Source organism: Rutidosis leptorrhynchoides, chromosome 3 (genome assembly GCF_046630445.1).
Source record: "Rutidosis leptorrhynchoides isolate AG116_Rl617_1_P2 chromosome 3, CSIRO_AGI_Rlap_v1, whole genome shotgun sequence".
NCBI classification, from domain to species: Eukaryota; Viridiplantae; Streptophyta; class Magnoliopsida; order Asterales; family Asteraceae; genus Rutidosis; species Rutidosis leptorrhynchoides.
This window is the reverse complement of record NC_092335.1, coordinates 355354281-355373957: the sequence shown is the minus strand read 5'-3', so window position 1 is coordinate 355373957 and position 19677 is coordinate 355354281.

Sequence of the window (19677 nt, the reverse complement as noted above, 5' to 3'; positions counted from 1 at the left end):
GGTTTTTAATATATATATATAATATATATATAATTAATATAATTAATTATATATTATATTATATTTATATACATAGTTAACTTGTAATTTTTAGTCCGTTGCGTCGAGCGTTAAGAGTTGACTCTGGTCCCGGTTCCGGATTTTCGAACGTCCTCGCGTACAATTTAATATCTTGTACTTTGTGTTTTGAATCTTGTACTTTTGTAATTTCAAGACGTTTCTTATCAATAATTGGAACCTTTTTGATTGTCTTTTGTATTTTTGAGCTTTTTGGTCGTTTGCGTCTTCAATTCGTCGAATCTGTCTTTTGTCTTCACCTTTTATTATTTAAACGAATATCACTTGTAAATAGAACAATTGCAACTAAAAGCTTGTCTTTCTTGAGGAATAATGCTATGAAATATATGTTCGTTTTTAGCATTATCAGAAACATCTTTCATTGTTTTCTTGATGGTTTTTCGGGCTATTTTCAAATTCCTATCTCGCCCGAGGACCAAGAGAAAACCACTTTCACGTGCCCATATGGCACATTCTCATACCGTCGCATGCCCTTTGGCCTTTGTAATGCTCCGGCCACTTTTCAAAGGTGCGTGATGGGTATATTCCATGATATGATAGAAGATTGCATGGAGGTGTTCATGGACGACTTTTCAGTTTTCGGTGACACTTTCGATTCATGCCTTCTTAATTTAGAGCAGATGTGGTAAGGTGTGAGAAATCTAATCTTGTGCTCAACTGGGAAAAGTGCCATTTCATGGTACAAGGGGGCATAGTTCTCGGGCACTAGATTTCTAGGAACGGTATTGAGGTGGATCCTGCAAAGGTAACGGCTATTAAGAACCTTCCACCTCCCACCGATGTTAAGGGTGTTCGGAGTTTTCTCGGGCACGCCGGTTTTTACCGGCGGTTCATTAAGGATTTTTCCAAAATCGCTAACCCGATGAACAAAATCCTCGAAAAGGACACACCTTGGAACTTCTTCGAAGAGTTCCAAAAGGCATTCGAACTTCTTAAGGAGAAACTCATCAATGCACCTATCATAATTGCTCCAAATTGGTCTCTTCTGTTCGAGCTTATGTGTGATGCATCCAATTTCGCTGTTGGCTCTGTTTTGGGCCAAAGGGTCGAGAAACATTTCTGACCCATTTATTATGTAAGCAAGACCTTGCAAGGAGCGCAATTGAATTATAGTACCACTGAAAAAGAGCTCCTTGCGGTGATCTTTTCATTTGATAAGTTCCGGTCCTACTTAGTCTTATCTAAGACTATAGTCTTTACGGACCATTCTACTCTAAAGTACCTTTTCGCTAAACCGGATGCAAAACCTCGACTCCTTAGATGGATCTTGCTTTTGCAAGAATTTGATATCGAGATCCGGGATAAGAAGGGTGCCGAGAATCTTGCGGCCGACCACTTGTCTAGACTCGAGAATCCAAATCTCGAAGTCCTTCATGAGACGAGCATCCATGATGATTTTCCCGATGAATATCTCATGAAGATGGACAACGTGGATGAGCCATGGTACGTGGACATTGCTAATTATCTTGTGGGAAAATTCTTGGAAAAAGGGTGCTCACATCAAAAGAGGAAGAAATTCTTCAGTGACCTTAAGTACTATTTCTGGGAGGATCCCTATCTTTTTCGTTGTTGTCCCGATAGGGTTATCCGTCGGTGTGTTTTCGGTGAAGAGTGTAGGCGAATTTTAACCGAGTGCCATAGTGGGCCGACCGGTGGGTATTTTGGACCCCAAATCACAGGGCGTAAAGTCTATGATGCCGGCTTCTTTTGGCCGACAATCTTCAAGGATGCCCACCTGATTTGTAAATCGTGCGATTCTTGTCAAAGAGCAGGTAAAGTCACCAAACGGGATGAGATGCCTCAACAAAGCATCCAAGTGTGCGAGGTATTCGATGTTTGGGGAATTGACTTTATGGGGCCATTTTCGAAATCTCATAATTATAGTTACATACTCGTTGCCATTGACTACGTATCTAAATGGGCCGAAGCGCAAGCTTTAGCCACAAACGATGCACGAGTTGTGATTTCCTTCCTTCAACGTTTATTTTCTCGATTTGGAACTCCTAATGCTTTAATTAGCGATAGGGGTACTCATTTTTGTAACGCCCAAATGGAGAAGGTATTGAAGCGATATGGAGTTCTCCATAAAGTTTCTACTTCATATCATCCCTAAACGAGTGGACAAGTTGAGAATACCAATCGAGCTCTTAAAGGAATTTTTGAGAATACTGTGGGGTCGAATCCGAAAGAGTGGGTGAATAAGCTCGATGAAGCTTTGTGGGTGTTTAGAACCACCTACAAAACACCGATTGGTACCACTCTTTATCGGTTGGTTTATGGAAAAGCGTGTCATCTCCCGTTGGAGATTGAGCATAAGGCGATGTGGGCACTTAAAAAGTGCGATTTGGATTTAAAGGAATCCGGACGCCTAATGGCGGGGCAATTGAATGAGCTTGGTGAATTACGCCTTGATGCGTATGAAAATTCGTTAATTTATAAGGAGAAAACCAAGCAATGGCATGATAGAAGGTTAAAGGGTCCGAAAGAGTTTAATGAGGGCGATTGTGTGCTTTTGTTTAACTCTAGATTGAAGCTTTTACCAGGAAAACTTAAGTCCCGATGGACGGGACCATTTGAGGTTGTTAAGGTGTACCCATACGGTGCGATTGAGTTGAAAAATGCAAGTGGTACTACCTTTTGTAGTGACCCGAACTTTTCCATGATTATATATTAATTGAAAACTATATTTGCATGATTAAATGTTTCCAACATGTTAAGCAATCAAACTTGTTAAGACTTGATTATTTGAAATGAGTTTCATGTAGACAATTGACCACCCAAGTTGACCGGTGATTCACGAACGTTAAAACTTGTAAAAAGTATATGATGACATATATATGATTATATATATAGTTAACATAATATTATGATAAGTAAGTATCTCATTAGGTATTTTAACAATGAGTTATATACATAAAATTGAGTTTATTGAATTAAGAAACTCGAAACGATATATATAACGATTATCGTTATAACAACGTCTTACTAAATACATATGAATCATATTAAGATATTGACACACTATGTTTAATCATGATAAATGATAAGTAAACATGTCATTAAGTGTATTAACAATGAACTACATATGTAAAAACAAGACTACTAACTTAATGATTTCGAAACGAGACATATATGTAACGATTATCATTGTAACAGCATTTAACTGTATATATATCATACTAAGATATATTAATATATCATAATATCATGATAATATAATAATTTAACATCTCTTTAGATATAATAAACAATGGGTTAACAACATTTAACAAGATGGTTAACCTAACGGTTTCAAAACAACATTTACATGTAACGACTAACGATGATTTAACGACTCAGTTAAAATGTATATACATGTAGTGTTTTAATATGTATTCATACACTTTTGAAAGACTTCAATACACTTATCAAAATACTTCTACTTAACAAAAATGCTTACAATTACATCCTCGTTTAGTTTCATCAACAATTCTACTCGTATGCACCCGTATTCGTACTCGTACAATGCACAGCTTTTAGATGTATATAATATTGGTATATACACTCTAATGATCAGCTCTTAGCAGCCCATATGAGTCACCTAACACATTTGGAAACCATCATTTTGCAACTAGCATGAAATATCTCATAAAATTACAAAAACATTAGTAATCATTCATGACCTATTTACATGTAAACAAAATTACACATCCTTTATATCTAATCCATATACCAACGACCAAAAACACCTACACACACTTTCATTCTTCAATTTTATTCATCTAATTGATCTCTCTCAAGTTCTATGTTCAAGTTCTAAGTGTTCTTCATAAATTCTATAAGTTCTAGTTTCATAAAATCAAGAATACTTCCAAGTTTGCTAGCTTACTTCCAATCTTGTAAAGTGATCATCCAACCTCAAGAAATCTTTCTTATTTATAGTAATATATCTTTATAATATAAGGTAATACTCATATTCAAACTTTGATTAAATTTCTATAACTATAACAATCTTATTTCGAGTGGAAATCTTACTTGAACTTGTTTTCGTGTCATGATTCTGCTTCAAGAACTTTCAAGCCATCCAAAGATCCTTTGAAGCTCAAGTTATTTTTTCATAATTTCCAGTAGGTTTACCTACTAAACTTGAGGTAGTAATGATGTTCATAACATCATTCGATTCATATATATAAAACTACCTTATTCGAAGGTTTAAACCTGTAATCACTAGAACATAGTTTAGTTAATTCTAAATTTGTTCGCAAACAAAAGTTAATCCTTCTAACTTGAAATTTAAAATCAACTAAACACATGTTCTATATCTATATGATATGCTAACTTAATGATTTAAAACCTAAAAACACGAAAAAAACACCGTAAAACCGGATATACGCCGTCGTAGTAACACCGCGGGCTGTTTTGGGTTTGATAATTAAAAACTATGATAAACTTTGATTTAAAAGTTGTTCTTCTGGGAAAATGATTTTTCTTATGAACATGAAACTATATCTAAAAATCATGGTTAAACTCAAAGTGGAATTATGTTTTTCAAAATGGTCATCAAGACGTCGTTCTTTCGACTGAAATGACTACCTCTTACAAAAATGACTTGTAACTTATATTTCTGACTATAAACCTATAATTTTTCTGTTTAGATTCATAAAATAGAGTTCAATATGAAACCATAACAATTTGATTCACTCAAAACGAATTTAAAACGAAGAAGTTATGGGTAAAACAAGATTGGATATTTTTTTATTATTTTAGCTACGGGAAATATTGTAACAATTCTATACAAATCATATCCTAGCTAAATTATATTGTATTATGTGACGACCCTAAAATTTCCAACCAAATTTAAACTTAATCTTTATATGGTTTCGACGCGATAAGCAAAGTTTGTAAGGTTGAGTCTTAAAATTTTGAACTATGTTCATGTATTCAATTACATTCAACCTCTGACTATTCTTGATGATTCACGAACAGATAATTATATATATGTATATAAATATAAATATAAAAATAAATGTATTTATAATATTTTTAATTAATGAAGTATACTTTAATCAGTTAGAATTAAAAAAATATAAAATAACAAACAAACAAGTAAGTTATTAGTAAAATGAAGATATATAACTAGATAAATAAAATTATTACAAATCTATATAGATATGTATAAATATATATAAAAGATCTCTATTAATAACTATTATATTGAAGCATATGTAAAATTTATAAATATTAAATACTCAATATATATATATACATGACTATATAATATATATTACAAATAGGATATATGTAACTTGTTATAACTTAATTATTAATTATATTATTAGTAGATATTATTACTACATTATCATTAACAATTAGTATTAATACTACTACTAACATAATTATTAGTATTATAATTATTTGTATTTCAATATTATTATTAATAATCTTATTATTGTTATTATTAGTATTAGTATCTTATTATTTGTAACACCATTAAAAATTATGGTTATTATTTGATATTGCTATAAATATTATCATTGTTAACAATATTACTAGTATTAATACTATTAGTAATATTATTATATATTATCAATTATTAATTTCTAATATTAAATTAAATAAATAATATAACTTAGATATATATACAAACGTGATATCTATATCTCTATCATCTATATTTTCTTTCCTGTATGCTCGTGAACATTTGTCTGAATCAATCATCAATACAGACAACTATCAATCGTTATCCTCCCTCTCCATATCAGTTATTTTTTTTCTTACAGAATCAGTTTGATAAATTAATCAATATATTTTTTTTCTTTCGAAAACCTCTGCATGTACTTCTTTTTGCTCATAATTCGAAATCGAATCCATTTCAAAAATCTAAAAGTGCAGATGTATCTTAAATCATGTCAGGAATGTTTATTCAAATTTCCAGGTTCCAATTAGTAAAATCTAATTCGAATTTGAGGAGTCAAATTTTATTTTCAAAAGTCAACATATATGTTCATCGCGAAATTGGAACTTGTTGTGATGTTTTGGATAAAATTGATGTTACAGAAAGTTTATAGAAGGTATTTAGCACAGATTTCATGTTGCAACTTTTGTCCAAAAACACCTAAAAATAAAAATCAAGTGTCATGTTCTTCGTTATTTTTTTTACGAGCACAGATATATATTTTGTTGTTGTTTTGTTTTGTTTTTGTGTTATAGGATCAATTGAAGAATCATATAGTTTATACAAACAATTTAGAACCTATTTTGTATTATAAGCTTTGTCTAAAACATCCTCAAATTCGAATTTGGGTCTTGAGTTCAATTTTTTTTTTTTTAAAAAACACGAAGAACAGATACTGTGCAGTTTCTTTTTATTTTTTTATTTTTTTCTTTTTTTCTCATCTATCAATAATTAATTGTTATGTTTCAAGTTGAAATTTAAAACATAAAAGTATGGAATGATGTTTTGATTTGATTGATCCCCTGGTCGACTGAGTAACTGAGAAGAAAGAGGAGAAACAGAAATAAGAACAAAAAATGGGTTATAAATGTTAGGGTAGCATTTAATTCAAGAAAAATAGATACGATTTCATGGTTATGAGTGTTGATGTGTGTATGGGAGGTCACGGGTTCGAACCCGGTTCAGAACATTTTTTTAAAAGCTTAATTGGAAGGTAGTTTTCATTACAAAAGTTATTATTATTATTATTATTATTATTATTATTATTATTATTATTATTATTATTATTATTATTATTATTATTATTATTATTATTATTATTATTATTATTATTATTATTATTATTATTATTGTTATTATTACTAGCATATTAATTATTGTCATGATTATTATTATGATTTTGAGATTATTAATAATTGTAGTATTAGTACTATTAAAATTACTAGTATTATAATTACTATTAGTATTATAATTATTACTATCACCATTATCATGTTTAGATTTGTAAATATTAAGACATAACTATTACTAATATTTTTATAAGTATTATTAATATTATTGTTAATTTTATCATTTAAGTATTATTAATATTATTACTATGAAAATAATAACATTTATAAGTAATTTCATTAATATAAGTGCTAGTATCATTTTATTAGTATTATTATTGGCATAAGTATCATTATTAAGATTAATATTAATATGATTAATCAATAATAGTACTGTTATTATTAGAGATTATAATAATTACTAAAAGTATCATTATTTTAAATCTACCATTTTTATTAAAACTATTATTTTTGCTATTATTATAATTATTATTATAATTATTATTATTATTATTATTATTATTATTATTTAAATTATTATTACTATTACTATACTTATTCTAATATTATTATAACTACTATTTTGCAATCACAGATTATATTTAAAATACATAATTTTAAAATTTTTAATACTTTTATTTATCTAAAAATATACAAAATGAATATATAATAAAATATATAAGATATTGAGATAAAAATCATTAATAAAAAATATATATAATTGTTCGATTACGATTACACGTTTTAATATATATACAAATGATATAGGTTCATGAATCCGAGGCCAGCCCTGCATTGTTCAGTTTCGTCGTATGAATATTTTTACTACAAAATATTGTAGAGTGAGTTTCATTACTCCCTTTTTAAATGCTTTTGCAATATATATATTTTTGGGACTGAGAATACATGCGCTTTTATAAATGTTTTATGAAATAGACACAAGTAATCGAAACTACATTATATGGTTGAATGATCGAAGTCGAATATGCCCCTTTTTGCTTGGTAACCTAAGAATTAGTAAACAGATCTACTAATTAACGCGAATCCTAAAGATAGATCTATTGGGCCTAACGAACCCCATCCAAAGTACCGGATGCTTTAGTACTTCGATATTGTTTTATATCATGTCCGATGGATTTCCTGGAATGATAAGGGGATATTCTTATATGCATCTTGTTAGTGTCGGTTACCAGGTGTTCAATCCATATGAATGATTTTTGTCTCTATGCATGGGACGTATATTTATGAGAAATGGAAATAAAATTCTTGTGGTCTATTAAAATGATGGAAATGATTATTTATGTTAAACTAATGAACTCACCAACCTTTTGGTTGACACTTTAAAGCATGTTTATTCTCAGGTATGAAAGAAATCTTCCGCTGTATATTTACTCATTTTAGAGATATTACTTGGAGTCATTCATGACATATTTCAAAAGACGTTGCATTCGAGTCGTTGAGTTCATCAATATTATTATTAAGTCAATTATAGTTGGATATATTATGAAATGGTATGCATGCTGTCAACTTTCGATGTGATGAAAGTTTGTCTTTTAAAAACGAATGCAATGTTTGTAAGATGTATCATATAGAGGTCTAGTACCTCGCGATGTAATCAAATATTGTGAATCATTTATAATGTATATGAACGGGTCCTTTCAGTTGGTATCAGAGCGGTGGTCTTAGCGAACCAGGTCTTGCATTAGTGTGTCTAACTGATAGTTGCTTAGATGCATTTGTGGGTCTGGACTTCGACCGTGTCTGCATGTCAAAAGTTTTTCTTATCATTCCGAGTCTAGACACATCTTACTGCATTGATTGCATGAATAGTGTATAGATAAAATTCATATCTTAGCGTATCTGTTATTGTTACCTTTGCCTGGCAGCTTCTGAATATTCCTTCGTAACTTATGAGATTTTAGTATTATATATGCATATGTTAATTATGTATTGCAGGGTACTAATCTACATCCTATAATCTATTTCTTATCGAAAATCCTTCATCTAATCGTATGAGATGAATCCCTCAACCAGTTCGAATTCCTTGGATTCCGACAACTATTCCGATATGGAGTTTCACCTAAGCTCCGAAAGCAGTTTCACCAACCAATCATCTATCCCCAATTCATCTGATGAGTTTGTAGTCGAATTAATCAATGGAGACGCGAAGAAGGTGATCCTTTCCATCAACCGAAATCACCTCTTGGCTAAGAACCTGAAGCACTTATCGGCGAACCTATTCGTAATACCATTTTCTCTCTCATTTTCAGACTATCTCGCCACGACTATATCACGAGTCAGATTCAAAACCTTATTCATTCGCTCGTTCATACCGACAATCATCCCGGAGTAATAAAGTCAATGAGTTTCGCGCCCGGGTTGTAGCCTTGGAAAATATGATGCAAAATGTACCAGCTTCAACAACATCAACGGCATCAACTGTACCACCAGCAACAACACAAACCACAACAACACACGCCTCAACATCACAATCTGTACCTCGAGCATAATCATCGTTCTACATGACGTTCTACTTCATTTATCTTCGTTCGACATGGTGATTATGTAATCTCTAATATTTTAAGAGATTATATATTCTTGTTCTAACGGTAAATCAAATGAGTTTAATATCATATTGACTCATTAAATCTATGGTTACATCTGAAGAAAATAGATATGTATATATGTTTTTATAAAGATTGTAATTAAAAGTTCTTTTGTACAAACTGCTAATAGTGAAAATATTTTAACGGGTAGATAATACCCGAGGAATATTTAGATTTCACATTAACAAGTACACTGTACATTCTTTCAAATCTAATTCAACGGTCATTTACTATCCTATTTACAACCACCGATATACGTATCCGTTCACCGCAGAATAACCCTTTTCATTCAATTTCATATTTAGATTTTGATCTTTCAGAATCCAACAAGTGGCATAATGAAGAAAACATTGGACAAAAATAAAATTTGTTAGAAACAAACAAATTAACCATGAGAAAATTTTGTTAATAATTAACGCTAACAAAATCCTAGCTAACTGTTCCTAGCTAACTGATTACATTTTATTTATCGCAGATTATTTATCGCAATTTAATTATCACAATTTTATTTATCGTCATTTAATTTCTGTTATTTACTTTACGCACTTTATTTATCGTCATTTAATTTCTGTTATTTATTTTACGCACTTTAAATATCAGGACACGTATACAAGGTTTTGACATATCATATCGACGCATCTATATATATTATTTGGAATAACCATAGACACTCTATATGTAGTAATGATCGAGTTAGCTATATAGGGTTGAGGTTGATTCTACAATAATATATATAATTTGAGTTGTGATCGAGTCTGAGACATGTACACGAGTCATGATACGTATTAATTAATTCGAATATTATATATTAAACTATATATGAATTATTGGACTGTTAACTGTGGACTATCGACTGTGGACTAATAACATTGGACAATTAAAATGAATTAAAATATTGATTATAACATATGAAACTAAACAATTCTTCAAGTTTGCCACTTGATTTCATGTTAAACCTCATTTGTATCTTGACGATTACAATCTGCGTTCAAACCTTTCATGATTCTTGAAAACACCTCAATCGATAGGATGAATCAACCGCACTTCATCTACGGAAGGAAAGATTTATGCATATAGTTATGCACCTGAGAAACTCTCGGCAACTGAGTAAACGTTTAACACATAGCTGTGCTAATTCCTTAGCGTTATTATTACCCAAAATAACTTGGTAATCCCTTTCAAAGTAGCAAATTTTGTCACAGCTCCAACAAGTCAACTTCGACTTTTTGTTCGAAACAACCTTATTATAACCTTGATATATATATGCGTACTCTTTTATTGCTACCGGGGAACCTTTTATATTCCATCTGATTACCAGCAGACGTACCAGTAACCTCGTTGCTTCTCAGCTTAAATCTCTCTGATAAATCATTATATTTATTCATTGAAACCCTATCATATACTCATCCGAATCTTGTAACGAGAACTGACATACCAATTACCGGGAATCAGCAATCAGTACTTTGAAAACTCACCGCATATCTACATCAACAGTTATATGTATAACATTTATCTCTTAGAATTATGATCTTTCATCTAAAATTCTGAAAAGCACCCAGTCTGCAAATCAATACTCTGAATGTTGAAAAAGTTGAATGAAGCAGCAAAAACCGTAGACAACCGTAAACGACATTAATCATCGGAAGGTTAATGATAAAGAATAGTATGTTAGAAAAGCTCAAAAAAGTTGGAACTGGAAAACGGATTGAGCTAACCACGAAGGAGACCAAGGACAAATACAAGGACCATACCCAATATTCAAAGAATCCAGGTAATTCTGGATCCGTTGAAATCTTTAAAGAATATCTTACTCCGAAGTCATGTTAAAATCTTGCGGAAAATTTTTCTTCATCAACCTTCGAACTTAGAAATTCCAAAATATCATCATAAATATCTTCGATATTTCTGAGGATATTTTCATAAATATTCTCGTTCGAAATTATATACCTCATTAGAAACTTCTGTAAAATCTAAGTTTAATTTATGAATGAATCCTGGAGAAATGTAAAGAAATTGATGCATGAATTAGTATAATATAATGACACTTGATCAACGTGATTATATTACAGTAAGTCATGCTGAGTTTCGAATGAGACGTGATGATTCACAGATCATAAAGTCATCACGTGCCATGTTACATAACTCTTTCATTCTACTTAACTTCTGAACATATCAAGAAAGTATATTCTTGATAGTTCTACTCTCAGTGATTCAGGTAATTTGATAAATCAAATCGTGCTATCGCGTTCTTTCTTAGAACATTAAGTTCATTCGAAACTCCATACTTACGAATTCTGGACCATTGCTCGCTTTACTAGAGGTCGAGAAGAGAATAAAAAGGCAAAGAGCTCCAAAAGATAAGAGAAAATAAAAAACACAATAACAACACGGAGGTTACAAACCGTGGATATTAATACGAAGAGCATTATAAAGACACGGTACAATTAAGAATAGTATCACCCCAAGGCAATAGTAGAAGTAAACAGATTTTTCTGGTGGAAGATTGAAGAGAAGGATGACAGAAATGATAATTAGAAAAATAGCAAGGATTAGAAGTGGATTAAACATTTTCATAATCTTTTGGATGTATGAACTAAGAAAGAAAGTATAGGAATGGTGAGAATAATGGAACGGAAGAGTTTAATTTATAATGGAAATATCAGACAGAGTAATTGAGGCAGATCACCGTATTAAATTATAGAGATCTTAATCTCCTTATTCGCCGAAGAATCAAACCTCTCAGATTTTGAAGATTTTCTTTAAATCCCTTGAATTTCGGAATTCAATCACGACTACGTCAAAAGTTATGGAAAATCTCCATTTCTTCATCTCGATCTTTTGTGATAGCTTCATTCATACGCTACGATTAATCGAATCATTTTATCCATATTACTCAATGATGATAAAACTCTATTTATCAACTCATATTCGTCATGAAAACATTTTTTTATTGTTAGCCATGACCACCTCACTCAAATTTCGGGACGAAATTTCTTTAACGGGTAGGTACTGTGATGACCCGAAAATTTCCGACCAAATTTAAACTTAATATTTATATGATTTCGACGCGATAAGCAAAGTTTGTAAGGTTGAGTCTTAAAATTTTGAACTATGTTCATGTATTCAATTACATTCGACCCCTGACTATTCCCGATGATTCACAAACAGATAATTATATATATGTATATAAATATAAATATAAAAATAAATGTATTTATAATATTTTTAATTAATGAAGTATACTTTAATCAGTTAGAATTAAAAAATATAAAATAACAAACAAACAAGTAAGTTATTAGTAAAATGAAGATATATAACTAGATAAATAAAATTATTACAAATCTATATAGATATGTATAAATTTATATAGATATGTATAAATTTATATAAAAGATCTCTATTAATAACTATTATATTGAAGCATATGTAAAATTTATAAGTATTAAATATTCAATATATATATATATATATATATATATATATATATATATATATACATGACTATATAATATATATTATAAAAAATAGGATATATGTAACTTGTTATAACTTAATTATTAATTATATTATTAGTAGATATTATTACTACATTATCATTAACAATTAGTATTAATACTACTACTAACATAATTATTAGTATTATAATTATTTGTATTTCAATAATATTATTATTAATAATCTTATTATTGTTATTATTAGTATTAGTATCTTATTATTTGTAACACCACTAAAAATTATGGTTATTATTTGATATTGCTATAAATATTATCATTGTTAACAATATTATTAGTATTAATACTATTAGTATTATTTTTATATATTATCAATTATTAATTTCTAATATTAAATTAAATAAATAATATAACTCAGATATATATACAAACGTGATATCTATATCTCTATCATCTATATTTTCTTTCCTGTATGCTCGTGAACATTTGTCTGAATCAATCATCAATACAGACAACTATCAATCGTTATCCTTCCTCTCCATATCAGTTATTTTTTTTCTTACAGAATCAGTTTGATAAATTAATCAATATATTTTTTTTCTTTCGAAAACCTCTGTATGTACTACTTTTTGCTCATAATTCGAAATCGAATCCATTTCAAAAATCTAAAAGTGCAGATGTATCTTAAATCATGTCAGGAATGTTTATTCAAATTTCCAGGTTCCAATTCGTAAAATCTAATTCGAATTTGAGGAGTCAAATTTTATTTTCAAAAGTCAACATATATGTTCATCGCGAAATTGGAACTTGTTGTGACGTTTTGGATAAAATTGATGTTACAGAAAGTTTATAGAAGGCATTTAGCACAGATTTCATGCTGTAACTTTTGTCTAAAAACACCTAAAAATAAAAATCAAGTGTCATGTTCTTCGTTGTTTTTTTACGAGCACAGATATATTTTTTTTTGTTGTTTTGTTTTGTTTTTGTGTTATAGGATCAATTGAAGAATCATATAGTTTATACAAACAATTTAGAACCTATTTCGTATTATAAGCTTTGTCTAAAACATCCTCAAATTCGAATTTGGGTCTTGAGTTCAATTTTTTTTTTTTAAAACATGAAGAACAGATACTGTGCAGTTTCTTTTTATTTTTTTTTATTTTTTTTCTTTTTTTCTCATCTATCAATAATTAATTGTTATGTTTCAAGTTGAAATTTAAAACACAAAAGTATGGAATGATGTTTTGATTTGATTGATCTCCTGGTCGACTGAGTAACTGAGAAGAAAGAGGATAAACAGAAATGAGAATAGAAAATGGGTTATAAATGTTAGGGTAGCATTTAATTCAAGAAAAATATATACGGTTTCATGGTTATGAGTGTTGATGTGTGTATGGGAGGTCACGGGTTCGAACCCGGTTCAGAACATTTTTTTAAAAGCTTAATTGGAAGGTAGTTTTCATTACAAAAGTTATTATTATTATTATTATTATTATTATTATTATTATTATTATTATTATTATTATTATTATTATTATTATTATTATTATTATTATTATTATTATTATTATTATTATTATTATTAGTGTTATTATTACTAGCATATTAATTATTGTCATGATTATTATTATGATTTTGATATTATTAATAATTGTAGTATTAGTACTATTAAAATTACTAGTATTATAATTACTATTAGTATTATAATTATTGTTATCACCATTATCATGTTTAGATTTGTAAACATTAAGACATAACTATTACTAATATTTTTATAAGTATTATTAATATTATTGTTAATTTTATCATTTAAGTATTATTAATATTATTACTATGAAAATAATAACATTTATTAGTAATTTCATTAATATAAGTGCTTGTATCATTTTATTAGTATTATTATTGGCATAAGTATCATTATTAACATTAACATTAATATTAATATGATTAATCAATACTAGTACTGTTATTATTAGAGATTATAATAATTACTAAAAGTATCATTATTTTAAATCTACCATTTTTATTAAAACTATTATTTTTGCTATTATTATAATTATTATTATAATTATAATTATTATTATTATTATTATTATTATTATTATTATTATTATTATTATTATTATTATTATTATTATTATTATTATTATTATTATTATTATTTAAATTATTATTACTATTACTATACTTATTCTAATATTATTATAACTACTATTTTGCAATCACAGATTATATTTAAAATACATAATTTTAAAATTTTTAATACTTTTATTTATCTAAAAATATACAAAATGAATATATAATAAAATATATAAGATATTGAGATAAAAATCATTAATAAAAAATATATATAATTGTTCGATTACGATTACACGTTTTAATATATATACAAATGATATAGGTTCATGAATCCGAGGCCAGCCCTGCATTGTTCAGTTTCGTCGTATGAATATTTTTACTACAAAATATTGTAGAGTGAGTTTCATTACTCTCTTTTTAAATGCTTTTGCAATATATATATTTTTAGGACTGAGAATACATGCGCTTTTATAAATGTTTTACGAAATAGACACAAGTAATCGAAACTACATTATATGGTTGAATGATCGAAGCCGAATATGCCCCTTTTTGCTTGGTAACCTAAGAATTAGTAAACCGATCTACTAATTGACGTGAATCCTAAAGATAGATCTATTGGGCCTAACGAACCCCATCCAAAGTACCGGATGCTTTAGTACTTCGATGTTGTTTTATATCATGTCCGATGGATTTCCCGGAATGATAAGGGGATATTCTTATATGCATCTTGTTAATGTCGGTTACCAGGTGTTCAATCCATATGAATGATTTTTGTCTCTATGCATGGGACGTATATTTATGAGAAATGGAAATGAAATTCTTGTGGTCTATTAAAATGATGGAAATGATTATTTATGTTAAACTAATGAACTCACCAACCTTTTGGTTGACACTTTAAAGCATATTTATTCTCAGGTATGAAAGAAATCTTACGCTGTGCATTTGCTCATTTTAGAGATATTACTTGGAGTCATTCATGACATATTTCAAAAGACGTTGCATTCGAGTCGTTGAGTTCATCAAGATTATTGTTAAGTCAATTATAGTTGGATATATTATGAAATGGTATGCATGCTGTCAACTTTCGATGTGATGAAAGTTTGTCTTTTAAAAATGAATGCAATGTTTGTAAGATGTATCATATAGAGGTCTAGTACCTCGCGATGTAATCAACTATTGTGAATCATTTATAATGTATATGAACGGGTCCTTTCATATTATACATGTATTCTAATATATTATGTAATCTTGGGATACCATAGACACGTATGCAAATGTTTTGACATATCATATCGACCCATATATATATATATATATATATTATTTGAAACAACCATAAACACTCTATATGCAGTAATGTTTGAGTTAGCTATACAGGGTTGAGGTTGATTCCAAAAATATATATACTTTGAGTTGTGATCTAGCCTGAGACGTGTATACACTGGGTCGTGGATTGATTCAAGATAATATATATCGATTTATTTCTGTACATCTAATTGTGGACAACTAGTTGTAGATTACTAACGAGGACAACTGACTTAATAAACATAAAACATAAACGTATTAAAAATGTTGTAAATATATTTTGAACATACTTTGATATATATGTACATATTTGTTATAGGTTCGTGAATCGACCAGTGGCCAAGTCTTACTTCCCGACGAAGTAAAAATCTGTGAAAGTGAGTTATAGTCCCACTTTTAAAATCTAATATTTTGGGATGAGAATACATGCAGTTTTATAAATGTTTTATGAAATAGACACAAGTAAATGAAACTACATTATATGGGTGAATGATCGAAGCCGAATATGCCCCTTTTTGCTTGATAACCTAAGAATTAGTAAACCGATCTACTAATTGACGCGAATCCTAAAGATAGATCTATTGGGCCTAACGAACCCCATCCATGGTTGCGGATGCTTTAGTACTTCGATGTTGTTTTATCATGTCCGATGGATTTCCCAGAATGATAGGGGATATTCTTATATGCATCTTGTTAATGTCTGTTACCAGGTGTTCACCATATGAATGATTTTTATCTCTATGTATGGGATGTATATTGAAATATGAAATCTTGTGGTCTATTATTACAATTTGATAAATATATAGGTTAAACCTATAACTCACCAACATTTTTGTTGACGTTTAAAGCATGTTTATTCTCAGGTGATTATTAAGAGATTCCGCTATTGCATGCTAATATGTGGACAAGATTTGGTGTCAGCATGCTTGTATAATATTGTTTAAAACTGCATTCGAGATTTATTTTGTTGTAACATATTAATATTGTAAACCAATATGTATTGGTAGTGTGTAAGTGTGATATTTTTAGATTATCATTTCTGGATAATCTAGGTGGTGTCTTTTTAACCTTGTCGATAAAATAAAGGTTATGGTTTGTTTTAAAAATGAATGCAGTCTTTGAAAAACGTCTCATATAGAGGTCAAAACCTCGCAACTAAATCAATTAATATGGAACGTTTATAATCGATTTGAATGGGACATTTCACCTTTAAGGTTAACGGACATCGAGTGAAGAAATATTTCGATGGTCCGTTCGAGATTGATGACGGGGTTCACGTTGAACCAGATCCTAACGTCACTTGAAGTTGGTAACGAGTCTTGTGAATGACTCGGTAATAAACTTCACATTGTTGTAGAGTTTGTATGTTTTTGTTCTTGTTTGATGATATGTTTAATGTGATCGTGCTCGGCTTTTTGTTTGGGGTGTTTGTTGGTTTTTAGGTTGAGAAATTGGGTTAAAATGGCTTAAAATTGCGAAAAACTGGGTTATCAGTACTTGGAGCGCCGCTCCAAACCTTTGAGCGCCGCTCAAGGTGCACGTACCTGATGTGCCAGATTGTTAGAAGCCCTCGACATGATTTTTACGCCTAATGGAGCGCCGCGCAAGTGTTTGGAGCGCCGCTCCAATTCACAGACGGGCGGGCTGATTGCTTTTTAATATAAAAAATGAATTTTTCACAACCTCACAAATAGGAACGGGAATTAGCTGTATTTTACACCCAACCCTCTCATTCTTTTCATTCCATCCAACTTTCTTACACTACAAACACCTAGATCTACAAACCATAATTTACATAACTTCAATTTCTTGTCAAATTACTTCCACATCTTGCAAGAATGACTCCCCCTAAGGTCCGAATTTGTTTTCTATCTTGCTAATTTCATCTAATTATGTGTAGTTACTTGCTTAATCTTTGATTTTACATGATGAATTAGTATGGGGTTTGTTTAATTGGGGTTTTGTGTTCTAATTAGTGATGGGTTTTGTTAGATTATGATTGTATGCTTTGAATTCATGATTAATTTTGTGTTTTTAGAAGTTATACTTGAACCTAGAGTTTGTGTGTTTGAGAATCCGAATTTGTAAGTGATAAAGGAGTTGCTTGTTTGAAATTGTTCTTGTTCTTGAGTTGTTGATATGTTCTTGAGCTAGTGTGGGGTTGTGTTCACATGGGCGGGTCAAATTGGTTAGAATGACTTGTGCTATATTTGGTTTATTTATTTATGATGCCATGCTAGAAGGAACATAACATGTGTTTTGTGATGTGATGATTAATGTGTTAGTGGTAATTTGAATTGGTGAAAGTTAGCAAACATGATACACTTTATTAGATTTGTGGAGGTTAAAAGAGTTATGTGTAATCATTTTTGTCATGTTTTGGTTGTGTTGATTATGAGAGTATGGTTGTTATGTGCTATGTTTTAAGAGATAATGCAATATGCATAGATTTGAGCTCTTGGCATGTTTATATGTGTTACTTGGTTAATTTGGTGAATATTTTTAAGGTGGAGTAAAATGCAACATGTTTTGGTTGTGATGGAATTTGGTGCTTATTATTTTGACTAACACTAACTTTTAAGTTCGGTGTTTTGTTTTCTTTATTTGTTTCATGTGTGCAGAGATCGAGGAAACACAGAACAACCACGACAACCACCAAATAACCCGAAACTTTGGTTGTCCCAAATCACTAATGATGAGGAATTAGAAGAACGTTTTACACTAGTTAGCGCCCGTCCGATCGAACGAACATATTATTCGTATTGGACGCAACTTAAAGCGTTGGGTAATAATATTGTTAGAACTTTGCGTCATTATTTGTGGGTAACATACGCGGGTCAAGAGTTGAGGCCATACGAAAGGTTATTTGAAATTCGTGAAGATATTTTTGAACAGTTGACTATCGAGTTCTTTTCAACGGTGAGTTGTCGACCGTGAGCTTCTCCGACTGAGGAAGATTTCTTGACATTCAGGTTAGGAGGGTTAGAGCGTAGCATGAGTAAGATTGGGGTAGCTCGGGCGTTAGATTTGTATCCCGAGTTGAATGACAATGATTTAAAGTGGTTTTTGATTCTAAGCAAAGTATTTGGGCAGAAGGCTTTTAGTGAGAGTGATTATTGGCCAACGGTGGCGAAGGAAACTGCGGGTCCTTTTAGTTCAAGCCGAAGTGTTCAGTCAATGTTTCGACTTCCGGAGGACCGAATTATTTTCAAGATGATTGCTCATATGTTCATGGCTAGAGGAAATGCGAATAAGGTTCAGCGACGGGACCTTTGGATTCTACAGCAGATTAAATCGAGAGAGCGAATTGATGTCCCTTGTATGTTAGGAGTGTGGTTGCAAGAGATTGGAACGGATAAACGAACGGAACGCCCGTTGTTAGGTGGGCATTTGGT